Source organism: Heteronotia binoei, chromosome 5 (genome assembly GCF_032191835.1).
Source record: "Heteronotia binoei isolate CCM8104 ecotype False Entrance Well chromosome 5, APGP_CSIRO_Hbin_v1, whole genome shotgun sequence".
NCBI classification, from domain to species: domain Eukaryota; kingdom Metazoa; phylum Chordata; class Lepidosauria; order Squamata; family Gekkonidae; genus Heteronotia; species Heteronotia binoei.
Genome location: NC_083227.1, coordinates 113,348,499 through 113,364,193, shown reverse-complemented (window position 1 = coordinate 113,364,193; position 15,695 = coordinate 113,348,499). Strand labels below are relative to the sequence as shown.

The following is a 15,695-nucleotide window of genomic DNA, read 5'->3' as shown; positions in this document are numbered from 1 at the left end:
TAAAGTGCCCATCCTCAATAAGATTTAAATTATTCTTATTTCTAAGGTGTTTACAAAGTCTAGTTGTTGCACATGAAACAAAAACAAGACATCAGCACTGCCCTCTGACTTACCTGCAGCCTGTAAGGTGTAAATGGTTCATTTTGACAGCTTTTAATATGAATCTGTAAAGAACACAAGCTTATTTTGTACCATTAAGCACTCCATCTTAATTGTGGAAGCTGAAGAGCTGAAAAGTGTAAGAGAAAATAACATACAGGAATGCTTTTGGTTATTCTGGCTCTGCACAAGGCCTGCTTACCTTTTCATTGCCTCAGCAGCTCTCATCCTATCTGTCCAGGTGGCTGTGTACCCCTGCTGTCCCTTGAACCAACCTTCCCTTCTTTCCCTATATGCTGCTACTGGTTTCCTAACTAGGAAAGAAAAGTTGCATCGGTTTTCTGAGAGCCAGGTTTACCTTTTTTTCTGACCCAGTGGGTGTGAAGCTTATTTGAGTTGCAGTGCACCCCACAGCCATGTCCTTTTGATGTAGAAGGCTGCCTAGAAAATAAAGCTTGCTTTTTGCTATGCTTGGGATCAGAAAAGGTTGCCACTCCAGGTTGGGAAATTCCAGAAGATTTGGGAGCAGGGCATGGGGTTGGTTGGAATTGAGGGGAGACTGTACTGGGGTATAATGACATAGAGAGAGTCCACTCTCCAAAGCAGCCATTTTTGTGGGAGAACTGATCTCTGTACTCTGGAGATCAATTGTAATTCCAGGAGATCAATTGTAATTGCTGCATCCCACCTGGAGGCTGGCAATCAAAGAAAAAACAGCAGGCAAAGATGGTGTAGAAGAGGTAATAGAGTTACTGTTCATCAGTTGTTCGCCGGGCAACCTTTTAATACACAGGCACCCATCCACCCAATTATATCCCTTCTATCCAATTACAACCAAGTCCTCATCAGAACATGATACAAACATGTAGGCAGAAGAAAACAGTTGTTAGGTTGTGGTGTCAAGAAAAGATATTTTTGTGTTGTACACTCCCCCTACTCTGTGTGTGTGTGTGTGTGTGTGTGTGTGTGTGAGAGAGAGAGAGATGTATGGACATGGGAACAGCTACCAAGTTCCCAAGCCACAAGTAAGCCCGGCTGTTTATAAAAGAGCTGAATGTCAGGGGACTATAATAGATGGTCTATTATAGTAAAAGCAGGATTATATTTGTACTAACCCCTTACCTCCCAGTGGGAGGTAATAAAGCAGCACATTCTAGACTAATCTTGACTGGCAACTTACCCAGGTAACCAGTGCATCAAAATGACAGGTAACACCTGCATGCCCAATGTTTGTGAAAGCTGAACAAATAGGGGGAGGGAGGGAAAATAATATATTTTAATCTCAAGGCCACAGAGGATAAAGGGAAAACACGCCCCCTACTTGTGTAGTACGTACTTTAATGAACAACAAGTTCAAGGGCCACAACATCAGTTCCATTTCAGTGGCCAAAGAGAGGACAGAGAGAAGAGATACCAGTTACAATCAAGGCAGAGGCAACAGCAGCCATTCCCCTCCTGCCCTTTTGACGTATGTGTTCTCTGGCTATGCCCATCTGTGAGACTTTTCAAGCATAATAATGAGCTGTAAGGGAGTCTCAGACTTTGACAGCTGGAAATCTGCCATTGTCACTTGAATTGAATAGCACAGTCAGCAAGCAGCTCTGTTGTGTGATCTCCCCCATCACTTTCCCATCATGCTCTCTGCTCCCTTGGTTACTATATGATGTCAGAACTCTTTCTTCAGATGCTTCAAGAAGTACTAACGTATGCAGAAGAGCAGGAACCCGTGCAATACTTCTGCATTCTGCACACAGTATTTCTCCCTGGAGTTGCCATCTGTAGAGTGGCAAACTTCCAGGTGGGGCTGGGTACTAAGGATGCGGTAAGACGAGCACTTTGCTCCATTGTCATTGTTTTTCCCCAATGGATTTAAAGTGCTCACCCAGACATCCGCATCTGTCCCCCATTCCCCTCTCATTGCCCACCCAGCCTCACCCCCGACTTTCCTGACACCAGATAAAGTCCAGTGTTTTCAGCATCTGATCTCTCCATAGCACACGTGAGCCCTTTAGGAGGTCTGACTTCCACTCTCTGGCCAACTTTTTTTTTCTTTGCTGTTAGTGATATGTGCGTAACTGCCCAACAGCAAGTAAGTGGTTATGCACATGCGCAAAGTAGACTTTTGAAAAAACAAACCTGCCCTCCCACCCTCTTTGCGGTAACTGCAGCAGCAGTCGTCAGTGATCAGTCTGATCACATTTATCTGGAACAAATAGTTCAGGAGAAATTAGAGCCATGCCGAAGCCTGTATTGTGGCCACACCCTTATACTTTGGTACGTGGACTCTGTGACATTATATCCTTCTGAGCTCCCTCCCCTCCCCAAATCTCATTCTTCCCAGTTTCCACCCCCCAAATCTCAAAAAAAATTCCCAACCCAGAGTTGGCAACCTTATTAAATGCCAACTTTCTTTTTTTTTTTAATCTGCCATTTGGGCAGGACCTGGGGAGGATCCACTGAATGCTAGTGGTGGAGGCTATCATTTTGACAGATGAAGAAGCGTTGGTTTTATACTCAACTCTTCACTATCCAAAGGAGTCTTGGCTTACAATTGCCTTCCCTTCCTCTCTTCATAACAGACACCCTGTGAGATAGGTGGGGCTGAGAGAACTGTGACTGACCCCAGGTCTCCCACCTAGCTTCATGTGGAGGAGTGGGGAATCAAACCTGGTTCTCCAGATTACAGTCTGCTGCTCTTAAGCACTACACCAAGCTGGCTCTCAATATGTGGATAAAGCCCAGCTTCCTTTCCAGGGATGAAGTTCAGTGGTTTTTGGTGGGTCCAGAACCCAATGCAAAAGCCACTTGTATGCTTTTTAAAAAGAAATTGCTGAAGGAGAAAAAGCAGTCTTGTCCCCTTGCTATTCTGGCAACTGGCCCCAAACAAAAAGAGATAATTCTCTCAGTATAATCCCCCCCCACCTTGCCATTCTATCTTGCTTGTAGCATTTCCTTACTGAAGCCCCTGAAGACATTAAACCCACATAACCTCAGCTCCAATCCTTGTGCCCAAACTCCACCCTCATTGCTGTTTATCATTACTTGTTTCTGTGTTCTGGTAGCCAACTTTCCATCCACCTGACAAGCTCTAGAATAGCCAGAGGGGTACTCTTTGTGGGAATGATTCTGAGAGGCCGAGTACCAAACTCCACTAATGTATCGTCCTGAAGAACACTTGTAGCATGGAAAAGATGAGTGGAGTTGCCAGTGTTGTGGGATAGGAAGAGTATTGAAGTATTGATTCTAGAATTCTATTTCTTATGTGTCCACCTTTCTCCTGAACATTTCAAGGTCAGTAACAATATAGAATTCCATTTTATAAAACAGACATTAGGAACAACAGACATAAAGCATTACAATCAGTCCAAAATCACAGTATGCTATTCACCAACAGACATTCACCCTCTGTCTAGGCTCAGACTGTACCCAAAGCTTCTCAGAACTGGTCTGTTTCACAGCCTTGCTGGAAAGCAAGGACTACCTCTTCTGGGAGTCTGTTCCAGAGGCATTTGGTGGCCCTTGAAAAGACTTGAGTCTGGTTGTTGCCAAATGATCCTTCGATGAGGGGAATACTAACAACCATTCTGGGAAGATCAAAGCTGCATCACAGGAAGATGTAAGAAGAGGTCCTTCAAGTTTGCGACCCCTAGGTGATGAATGCCTTTAAAAGTAAACACCACCATCTCCAATTGGCCCTGGAAACTTATCAACAGCCAGTGAAGAGACTTCAGAATAGGAGTAACATGGTCTCACTGACTAGCCCTAGATAGAAAAAAATCTGCTGCATTTCACACCATTTGAAATTTCTGGATCATCTTTAAGGGCAGCCACATGCAGAGTGTGTTATAGTAATCTCGTTTAAAGGTTATGGAAGCATGGATCAGTGTGGTCACATACACTTACAAATATGGAGCCAGAGTTCTAGCTTGATGTAGCTAGAAAATGCATTTTTCCCCATCGTGAACACCTGTTTCTCCAGCAGCACACAGGATCCAGCAATACTCCCAAGCTCTTAACATCAATGGCAGGAAGTAGAGTCCCATTTACAAGAAGTAGCCCATGTAGCCAGCTTCACCTCTTTTACTTGTATCCAGAGCTTTTTTTCTGGAAAAAGAGGTATCAGAACTCTCAAGAGGGAAATTAAGGAAAAACACATGGATGCCTCTCACAAACTTTAAAACATTTTTTTTCAGAACTTTCAGCACACTGATGACACCCCAGCCTAGATCTCCAGACCAGTTGGGCAAGGAGAGCACATGCAGATGCTAAATAACACAGGGGAGAGGATTGCCCCCTGGGCAATGCCACATACCAAAGGGTAATGTGGCAAAATCCTCTCCCCAGGTGCCACTCTCTGTCTCTGACCTTGGAGAAAAGAAATAAGTCATTGTAAGGCAATCCCTCGTATCCCCACGTCAGTGAGGCAATGGGTCAAAAGATCACAGTCAACCGTAGATCGTAGTTTCATGCACTGTGCATAGTTTCTATCATTTACACTTCTTCCCATGATAACTGGCTGCTTCTTTCCATTTTCAAGACACTTCTTAAACAATTGTAAAAGAAATATCCATAGCCATATTTTATTATCTGGGGATATGAGCAGCATCTCAAAAGAGTGAGGAAAGAACCTTTGAAACTCATGTCTGGCATTGACTGCAAACAGATGGCAAAATCATTTTTAAAAACCCCATTAACACTGTGGTTAAGGCTGATGGGATAAGGAATAATTCAAAAAGAAAACTTAAAACCCTTTGTAGATAGACAGACTGGTATGATCGACATTCATGCCGCTGCTCTGACTGTGCCCAACAGAGGAATGCATCCCAAGGGAAATTCTAGATTTCAGGCAAGTACAAATTAGGAATTTTGGGTTTGAGGACTTCCTCTGCTTCATGTTGTGCATTTCAAATAAATGTAAAAGCACTGCTAGTAAGTGCACATCAAAGTCATATACTCTGCAACACTCATGAGAAATTCCCCAAGGCCACAGACATTTCACCTACTGCTGAAATCAGTACAATGATAGCAACTTTTGTTTCTACAGTGCTTCCAGATCTCTGGCATGTGGATCACTTTGTATAACAGTGGGAAGAACACTGGCGCAGAGAGCTGTGTTTAACATCTGCATGTACCTGTTCAGACATGCTAGCATTGCGTCCACCTCAGGGAGCAAGCAGTACTCTTTCCAGAGCCCCTTACAATCATTAACCTGTTTTGTCCTGGCCTATCACTCATTGACTGACTTGGGACCAAAGTCCTGGCCCAGTGCTATGACATTTCATTGACACTGTCTGCCTGTAGACATTGCCTCCCACCCCCTTCTATCATGCAAAGTCAAGGGATATGATGCAAAAAGGTAGAGGCTGTGGCAGTACTTTTTTAATGATACATCTTGTTCTATGGACACACAGTGAATCATCCCTCTTTTGTGCTCTCTGGTTTGCAGCATGGCAGTATATCTATTCCCCACCCCCCTCAGGAAAAACCATTTATCCCAGAGGCATGTGCCATGCAAGCTAAGAGGAGGTTTCTCCAATTTTATTGTCTTCAATTGAGGAAGTTAAGAATTGATTCATAGGTTTGGGAGGGACATGTGGTACAGCCCTTTCATGGGATAGTTCCACTTACAGTAGAGGGATTCTTGACTGAAAACAGCCCCATGTCAACTTTTCATGGGTCTAAAAACTTTTAACTTTAGACATGATAGAAGACTTGGATGAGGGAGTGCCTCACATGCATTCCAAGATGGTATATGATGTGGATTTGCCAAGCTCCTCCTTATACATTCGAACTGTTTCTAAAAGGGGGTGGAGCAAGAGCTTATCTTGAAAATTGCTAATAAGTGTTAGTAGCTCAAAAGTTACCAAATAAGGGATCCCACACTTCCACAAAGTGGTGTTTCCAGCAAATAGATCAAAAGAAGAATAAACCAGGCTGGAATTGATACCAGTTTCTTCAACAGGAACTAGAACTATGTAAGAAGATTGTCATGGCAGATACCTTGGTATTTTGGTGAGATGTTAACTCTGAGGGCCTTTCTGGGTGATCAGTTCAAGCGCACACCAATTACACTTTTAATCTTCATAAAATAATCCTACACATTATTTTGTATGATGTCCATCTGTACCTAATAGATGGGAAGCAAGAGACTAGCAGTGTCACCAGGAGACAACCATGCAAGGTCTTTAAGCAAGTTTGGTCTCCAATCCCATGCTCCCTCCTCCCCATTCTCTTCAAATAGCAACTGTATAAATGTGACCAATGAGAATAAAACAGATTCCAACTAGCTTTATTTACCCAGATTTCATATCACAAAGGGGGACAGACAGTCAGACAGAAATAGCTGGACAGACAGCACCACGGTGACATCCACAAGGGCATGAAGCCCACGTAACACACCAGGGCCAAGGAGGAGCACAAGGAACAGTCACAACTTCACTTCTCACAACCATGACCTGTTCCTCAGGTCTGCTGCTGCTGCTGAGCAGTATTGGGTGCTGGCACAGGACAGGAACCCTGTAGAGCAAAGGACACATTCAGTGGCAGGGAGAGATAACATAGAAACTCCATAACCCAATGAAGCTCAGACTAGTAAATATGCTTTTTCTTCCTATGAAAACGCCTGGTCTTCTTATGGAAACCCAATTTGTGGAATCCCTTCTTGCCAGCACAAGACAAGGAAAACCATGCCATTTCTCTCACCCCTATAAGTCTCCTTGCATTTCCCCACTGACACTTCTTGGACCCTCCCACCCTCTTAAGAAACATCTCTAGTCCTCATAAAATTATTGTCTTGGAAAAAATCCTTCTTAGAGCCCAGCTGAAAAGTACCATTATTTTTCTGGACAGTCACATTCTACAATGCAGCAAAAGATACCTTGTTTTGTCAAATAAATTATCCTGCATTTATGGATCTGTTCCACTTCGGAAACTATCATCTTTAGATAGGCAGTGAATATACCTTGGACTCATCTGCATCCATCTGGTTTGGTAAGGACTTCTGGGGAGTGTGGAAGGCCTGTAATGAGGGTAAAGTCAGCCAAGTTGCCCAGTTGTTTCAGCCTAGAGCGTAGTCTGCACTACCATCCAGACATAGTAATAAAGCAGGGGCAACCCTGTCCCAATAAATTTGTAGGAGAATGAGCATCTGCCCTAGCATTGGCTTTGGCATAGTTTTGCTCTAGAAACTTATACCCAGGATGCAGGGCCTCTGCCTTCCACTCCATCATATGGCCTGACTATACACAGTAGGGTTATTGTAATGAGCCACCCCAACTAAGACCCCAATTTATTCTTCAGACTGTGAGAGAGAACTTCCTTCCAGGAAGCCTACTGGACTCCAGGGTGGAAAGCCGCCACCTCCCAGGAGACTACCTTATCAGAGGCCAGATTCTTGTAGAATGAGGTTCCAGAGAAATTCTCCACCCACTTGACAAGGCAACACAGTATAAACCAAGGGTGGCCAAACTTGCTTAACACAAGAGCCACATAGAATAAATGTCAGATGTTTGAGAGCCACAAGGCAGGAAGGGAGGGAGTGAGGGAAAATGGAAAGAAAGCAAATAGATGAAGGGAGGGAGGGAGAGGTGAAATAAAGCAACTTTAAATGCATTCTTCAAGCTGCTGGGTGGCTTGGCTTGGACAAGTGATTTGAAGAGAAAGATGCCTTCTCCAAGCTGGCCAACGAGGTAATAGGGGCTTCAAGAGCCTCACAATATGTGTGAAAGAGCCACACATGGCTCCCAAGCCACAGTTTGGCCACCCCTGGTATAAACTATTGGGTGTTCCAAAGGAGGCTCACCTGCTTGCAAGGCAAGAAATTATTGACTACAGGCTCAAGGGTGAAGGGATTCAAGATCAAGACTGACTGTCCAAGGAACACAGCTCGTTTCTAAGCTGTAGCACTATGAAGACAGCTAATCTGAAGGGAGCAGTTGGTGACACCAGCCTTTATTAAACCAAGTGCTGGGTTTGTTATCAGATTTAACACTTGATCCTTGAATCCTTGGCATAACCTTCTCTTCATCATATTCAGCTTAACCATTGGCCTAATAACTGGAACCTGTCTACTCCCAGGCAGACATCTAACAGACCACCTGTGAATCTCACCCTGCATTCTGGACTCTTCACTCAAGTGGAGTTGGGCTGGCACGGTTACCTTCTTGGCAGGTTGGATCTCCTCTGTGGATTTGGACCGAGCTTTGACACCCTGCTTTTGTGGGGAGGTGGGCTGTTCCTGTGGCACAGAAAGGGCACATCAGATTGGGAGAGAATGCTTTTAAAGTTCTTACCCTTCTTTGGTACCTCCACTTCCAATGGAAAGGATTCATGGGTGCACCATTCAAAGGTCCTGCTAACACCTTATGGTGACATTCCATACCATTGAGCTGTGCATCTGACTTGGGCCAGGCTAGTTGCATTGATCATATCCATCAGATTATGTCCAGCTGGATAGTGAGAGCGATCCATGCAACTGACTATGCCACATGGTGTGACTATTCAAATGCATAAGATTTTTCCACAGCAAAGCCTTTCTCATGTGTCATAAACCATATGAGTGAATGTGACCAACTGAACAGATAGAATATGCATGCTCTGCATATTCCTCATTCCATTATACATGGCCTACCTACAGCAAAATATTTTCTTGCGTTGGCCTTCTGTAAGAGGTGACTTAGGGAAGCAGACAAAACCATGTGATTCAAAAGACAAGTCACATAGTCTCTTGAATGTCATAGAGCATGCTGCATACTGTTTTTCTGGTAGTTGCTGTATGCAAAGTTCCTGAGATTGCCTATGATGGTACAGAGGATTGGCTGTCATTTAATGGGAAGAATAATACTACCTAACAGCTAGACAGAATGATGCAGAAATTTAGATGTCTTCATGGGATTCTCAATAAGTGTAGCTAAGTTCCTCAATAAGTGTAGCTAAGTCTCTATAGCAACTCAACACTAACTAAGAAAGATTTAGCAATTCAGGATCTCTCCCCTGACAACAGCAGCTCCAGCCTTCAAGGACTGGAAATTTATTTATTCATAAATCCATCTTATAGACCACCCTCCCTTGAAAACAAGACTCAGGGCAGTGAACAATTGTTTCAATAACATTCAAATCAAGTTAAATAATTAAAACAATAACAAAATAACAATTCTGTATGGTGTTAAAATAAATCAATTTTATCACTACTATGTGGAGGAGTGGACAGAAGAAGAGAAGCCAGGCAAGGTGGAAACCATTGCTGTTCTCAACCATAGGCCTGGCAGAACATCTCTACCTTGCAGGCCTTGCAGAACTGCATTAGGTCTCGCAGGGCATGAATGTCATTTGGTAGAGAGCTCCACCAGGTTGGGGCCAGGACTGAAAAAGCCCTTGCTCTGGTTGAGAACAGCCAAACATAGTTTGGTCTCTTCCTCAAAGTTGTTTAGCATCTTTAACACCATCTCTAATGAGGGAGTGAACAGACCCTTTGGAAAGAATTTATCTGAAACATGATTTTAGTCTCCCCAGCATGAGTTCTTCCTTGCATTACCTTTGAGTTCAGGTCCATGATTTCTCCCTGGTGAGTAGTACTGAGGTCTTTCTCTTGCCAGAAGGAAGATTCTTGTGAGGAAAACACAAATCATCATCTTACTCACCCTGCTCTTTTCTCTCGGTCTCTGCCAAGAGTAGGGCTGGCATGACAGACATCAAAAAGTAACCGAATCATTAGTAGTGGCACTAACATCAAAGGAACATGGATTAAATTCCCCATTTTCCCAGAAACAATTTATTACATTTGAGTGCTCAGAATGCAAGCAGAACTACTACTTTAAGCAGAAGGTTTTCTGTAACAGGACAGCCCCTTTTGCACTAAACACAAAAGGGCTGTGCTCTTATGAAGACATTTTCCATCTGCTCCTGGGTGAAGAGGTGACTCCTACATGGCAGCATGGAAGCAGTGTTTACTGTGACACCTTTTACTATACATTATGCAGTGGTTGTGTGTTTCCATCAAAATCTATACCACCTAGGAAATCATCCCAGCTTCTTTTATGGCTGAGTTAATCTAGTTTTCAGACTAAAAATGCCCCTGCAAACTCAAGCCAACGAGATTATCAAAAGCCACAGCTGATGGGGACTGAGCTGTAATTGATTTGGCAATGAACTTTTCCAAGAAAGAGACAAAAATATTAAATAGATAATCTCTGAAAGAAGAAACTGGGAAAATATAAACCCCAGAGAAAGATACTAGAGCTTCATTCGGCATAGTTGTGTTGGCAGGTGCTTTTAGTATGACAGGAACTATTCCTGAATACAATCACTTTCAACAAAGAATCAGGACAAGCTAAGAAATAATATGTTTCATACTGAGGTGCACCTGTTTCATTTCACTTTGCCCCATTTAATTGTCTTTACTATTTTTATGCCATATGAAGATATCTACCTGTTAGGTTTCCATCTCACTCCTACTCCAAATAGCTCAGGATAGCCTACAGCAGTGGTCCCCAACCTTTTTGGCACCAGGGACCAGTTTAGTGGAAGACAATTTTTTCATGGACCGGGTGGGGAGGGAGGGTGGAGGTGATGGTTTCAGGATGATACTATCGCGCACTTTATTTCTATTAAAAAAGTAAAGGTGGTCCCCTGTGCAAGCACCAGTCGTTTCTGACTCTGGGGTGATGCTGCTTTCACGTTTTCACAGCAGACTTTTTGTGGGGTGGTTTGCCATTGCCTTCCCCAGTCATCTACACTTTCCCCTCAGCAAGCGGAGTACTCATTTTACCCACCTTGGAAGGATGGAAAACTGAGTCACCCTGAGCTGGCTACCTAAAAACCAGCTTCCGCCGCGATCGAACTCAGGCCATGAGCAGAGAGTTCAGACAGCAGTACTACAGCTTTACCACTCTGCGCCATGGGGCTCTTTTATTTCTATTACATTGTAATATATAATGAAATAATTATACAACTCATGGCCCGGTTGCTAACCAGCCACCGACTGGTACCAGTCCATGGCCCAGGGATTGGGAACCCCTGGCCTACAGGGTTCCCCTTCACCCTCACAAGAACTGTGTGATTCAGGTGGGTAGCTGTGTTGGTCTGAAGCAAAAGAACAAAATTTGAGTCCAGAGGCACCCAGCCTACTTCATAAGGTTCTGTGTACATGCACACAAAAGCTTATACCCAGAATTAAACTCTACTGGTCTTAAAGGTGCTACTGGACTCAAACTTTGTTCAAGAACCTTACGTAGTAGGCTAGGCTGAGAATGTAACTAGCCCAAGCTCACCCAGTGTGCACCATGATTAACTAGGATTTGAACATAGATCTCTCCAGTCCTTTTTCAACATTCCTGTCACTGCACCATACTTCCTCTCATTGAGACACAGTCAGAACACAGGTCCATCTTAACCTGGTATTGTCTTTTCTGACTGTCAGTGGCTTTTCAAGATCTACCCCAGCTTTGCTGCTCAAAGCCCCTTGTGATGGACTGAAAGCAGTTTGCCTGGGTGTGTAACAACTCACTCTGATTGACTGAGCTGCTTCCATGGAGATTAATGGAAGACCAGTGGAAGGAGGCTACCAGAAGGGGGAAATCACCTCACAGGGGAGTTCTGTTGAAGATTGACTGGAGAAAGAAGCTAAGAGCAGTTTATCAGCTCAGTTCCTGAGACAGAACTGGAATTTAGAGTTTCTGTCTGAGAGAGAGTTTTAATTTGTGAGAAGGGGCAGAACCAAAGCTCTTTCTGAGGGAAAATTCTCAAGGTGGTGGCACTAAAGCAGAGGAAAATTTTAAGACTCTGCTGAGGAGTCCTGTCAGTGCTAAAGAACAAACTTCTGGTTCAAACAAAGAACACAAACAGCTGGGAGAGAGGCTAAGGTTCTTGTGGCTGTGAAGAAATCCCAGAAGACAGAGATACTAGCTGTGTGGGACTTAACACAGGGAATTGAGGTGCTGGTGTGATAGTACTCAAGGGTGTTAGTTCCTAGGTATTACTCAACAACAGAAGTATACATATGTGCTAGTGGAAAGTGTCTGTGTGGGAATATTTTTGTCACAAGTTCAGACAGTCCTCTGAGTGAATGACAAAGATTGTGTGGATTTTTTTTATATTTAAAAAGCCTGAAACTACTTTTACAAATCAAAGATTTCAGGTTTTCACGGCTGGTAACATCATTAGGGTTTGTAGAATCTTTCGGGCTCAAGAGCCGTGTTCTACTGGAGAAAGTTTTCCTTCCAGATGTTTCGTTCTCAGCTGCAGAGAACATTCTCAGTGGTGTTACAGCCAGAGCAGGTGCTCTGACCTTCTTGGCTGCTGTGCATTGAGTGGGGCCAGGGCTGCTGGAGAGCTGTTATTTCTAGGCTGGAGGGGGTGTGATGAAAGGGCAATTGGTTTGTAGATGTGCCCATTGTTTGGTGGGGCTTCCTGGAAGGGTAGTGATAAGGAAACTGGCTGTTGAATGTGACCATTGTTCTGTGTTAATTGCTGGGAGGGTTGGAAGGGGTGTGAAGATAAGGAAGATGGTTGTTGACTGTGCTGATTGTTCTGTGGAATGTGCTGGTTATTCTGAGACTTTCTGCAATTTATATACTTTTACAAATCTTTCTCTGAATTAGAGTGTTTTCCAGAGCTAGGAAAACACTGCTTGTTTTTGTTTTATATTATTTCAGCCTGCCAACATTTCTAGTGTTCTCAGATCATTTATTATTTGAACTCCCGCCTGCCAACTGATTTACCATAAACATCCAAATAGTTATTATTTCCTCCCTTCTTTGCCTTCTGTATTTAATAAACATACTATTTGGTTTTGAACTTTAAAATGCTATTGGTGCTTCATAGTTTTATTTTAGTTCTCTGAGGTATTGGGTAGAAGGAGACAAAAAAATTCAAAGTGGTCCCTTTTACCATGCTGACCCTGACTGGTCCTTCACACCCCTTTAATACATTCCATTTGGATTGATCATAATTGGATACAAAACATTGAGTACAGAGCCAAGGCAAACTCATCATCATAGTGCATTAGGTGTACATTTGAACTTACCTCTTGCCTGGCATGAAAGGTGAGTTTAAAATAAATGTGGCATACAATTCAGCAAAAGTAAAGCACACTGGCAGCAATGGTAGAATTAAACACATGGTTTACAATGCCATCCTAAGCAGTTACACCCATCTAAGCACATGGACTTTTGTGGATTTAGAAGGGTGTAACTCTACTTAGGATGGCACTATAAGTCTCTCTCAGTGAAAACTATGGGAAATAAAAGTGCTTAGCTTTGGCTGGACTGTACCCAAAGATTGCACAGCAAAAAAAAAAAGTATGCCAGATCGCCAACCCTAAAACAGGTACTACAGCTGCCGGAGGAGGAAGCCATGTGATTCTTCATTACCACATAGAAAACATACAATGTTGTGTTGCAAAAAGGTTGCTGTTTACCCCCACTCGCATTTCCTATTGTGAGCTTTTTGGTGCTACTGAACCCTACTTGTAACAAAGAGGAAAGCAGCATGCCCTGACCCTCTATTCTACCTTCTGCCCACCTTCCTCATCATCATAGCTCAGTTGTGGGAAATGTTGTTTTCAGCTCAGCCATTTTCATCAGTGGAAAAGATCTGAAGAAGCGAGCAGTGACTCATGAATGCTCATACTACGTTAGTCTTTTAAGGTGTTACTGGACTATTACTCTTTTCTACTGCTCAGTGGAAAAGTCCCTGAAATGCCAAGTGGTCATTAGCAGAAACAGTGCATTTCTGTAGTTGAACAAACAGTCCTTTACCCCCTTTCCATCTTTGCAGTGTACAAAGGTGATGAGGGAGCTAAATTCACATTTTATTACCCTTTTGTTCATCCAGCCCAAGAAAGAGACACTCCCTTGCTGAAGTATACTTCACATGTAGGACAGTGGGAATCTGCTTTAAAAGTCAAGTGCAGTAAACAGAAAGCATCAGGTCCATTTGTGGACTGCGGGGGCAGGGCTGGCTTCATGATGCTGATACGCTGCACATATCTGTGTGCAAGCACTTTCTCCTACACAGATGGCCCCTAGGGATGCCAGCCTCCAGGTGGGCCTCGGGGATCAACTCTAGACTATGGAGATCGCTTCCCCTGGAGAAAATGGATGCTTTGGAGAGTGGAAGCATTGTACCCCACTGATGTCCCTGTCCTCCCCAGGCTCTACACCCAAATCTCCAGGAGTTTCCCAACCTGGCTCTGGCAACCCTACCCCTCATCCCTCACTAGTGGCCAGGTGGGACCTGGCAACCCGGCCCGACACAGGTTTGTTAAATGTCTTGTTTGGCACAAACTGGGCAAAGGCAGAGGCTATCCCACACTCCCATCCCTTTTATTTTATTTCTTATGACTCTGGGGTGTACCTATAGGATTCCTCCTTGGAGTGAAGTTTTCTCAGAATCAGGAGCCACATCATAGCTCCTGAGAATGGAAGCCCAGGTAGTCAGGATAGAGCAATAAGTAGAACCTAGGCTCGGTCTGAAGACAGAATCTGACCAAGATATTAATTAAGGAAAGTCATCCCTAGTGCCCATCAAAATCTACCCAATTAAATCAATAGGGCCCCAGATTTATGGCCACCCTATATTGGCAGGAGCACAGTGCTTCAAAACATCCTACAATAGTGAGTAGAATTCAAACTAACTGTACACTAGAAAAGGAAGCCCAAAGGTAAGGCAAGTCTGACTCCAGACTCCCAAGAGGAGTCTTCTTGACCCCCCCCCCTCCCTTAAGGATCCCTGTACCACAGCATCCCCTAGTGCTATACAGAGGAAACGGGGATAGCCGAGCCTGTGAAGATAGGCGAGCCCTCTGCTTTGCTCCCTACACGCGCAGCGCCCTCTACCACTGCAGGGCTCTCATACTGAAGAGAGAGCCCCTTACTTCCTGAGTGACCCTCCCCTTTTCCATCAGCGATAGCCCAGCCGCAGTCTTTCCCCAACAAGAGTCAGCTTCTCCCGCGCTTACCTGTCTATCGCTGGGGCTACCGTCGGCTCCTGCCTTCCGGACTTGCAGCCTACACTTGCTTCTCCCGTCCCCACTCTCATTCAGATGGTGAGGGGCTGGCACATGCGGCCGGGGGCAGCCAATAGGGAAGCAGCTGCTGCCTCTGCCACGTTTTGCATGCGAGGCAGCGGATCTGCAGACAGCTCAGTGTCTGAATGAATAGGGCAAGGGAGTGTCGGTCGTCTCTGGCGCTACTGTGTGTCTGGACCAACACATTCAGACAAAGTAGAGCCTAAAGATGTGGGGGGGTCACCACTGCCTAAGGGAGGTTTTAGGAAGTGGCTGTGCAGCCACCCACAATCATAGAGCTTCTGGTCTCCCAGGTGTTCAAAATATTCCTTTTGTTACAGAAATTGCATGCCTACAGCTGACTTCTTGAGCATTGAGAAAAAGTGGGGTGAGAGCTTTTAAATAAATAAATATAATAATTCTCTTTGGTAGCAGAAGAGAATGGGTACAGTTCAAAGGTGTATTTTGGAGATTTCAAAAGACATGTTCCCAGCAAGATGTATGTCTGTATAAAGCTGGAGCAGCCACCTGCCTGCGATACCCACACTCACGGGGCCTGTCAAACTTGATGGATGCACCTACTGAAAAGCTG

At 44.2% G+C, this 15,695-nt stretch overlaps 1 long non-coding RNA gene across 1 annotated transcript; it reads right to left on the bottom strand.

Moving 5' to 3' along the window:
- Positions 1-6,372: 6,372 nt before the first annotated feature.
- LOC132571508 (uncharacterized) lies at positions 6,373-15,192 on the bottom strand. The gene is made up of 5 exons (XR_009555395.1): positions 15,056-15,192; positions 9,632-9,702; positions 8,258-8,335; positions 7,061-7,117; positions 6,373-6,615 (listed from the first exon to the last, which is right to left on the bottom strand). It is a non-coding gene; the product is annotated as an uncharacterized LOC132571508 (long non-coding RNA).
- Positions 15,193-15,695: the final 503 nt, after the last annotated feature.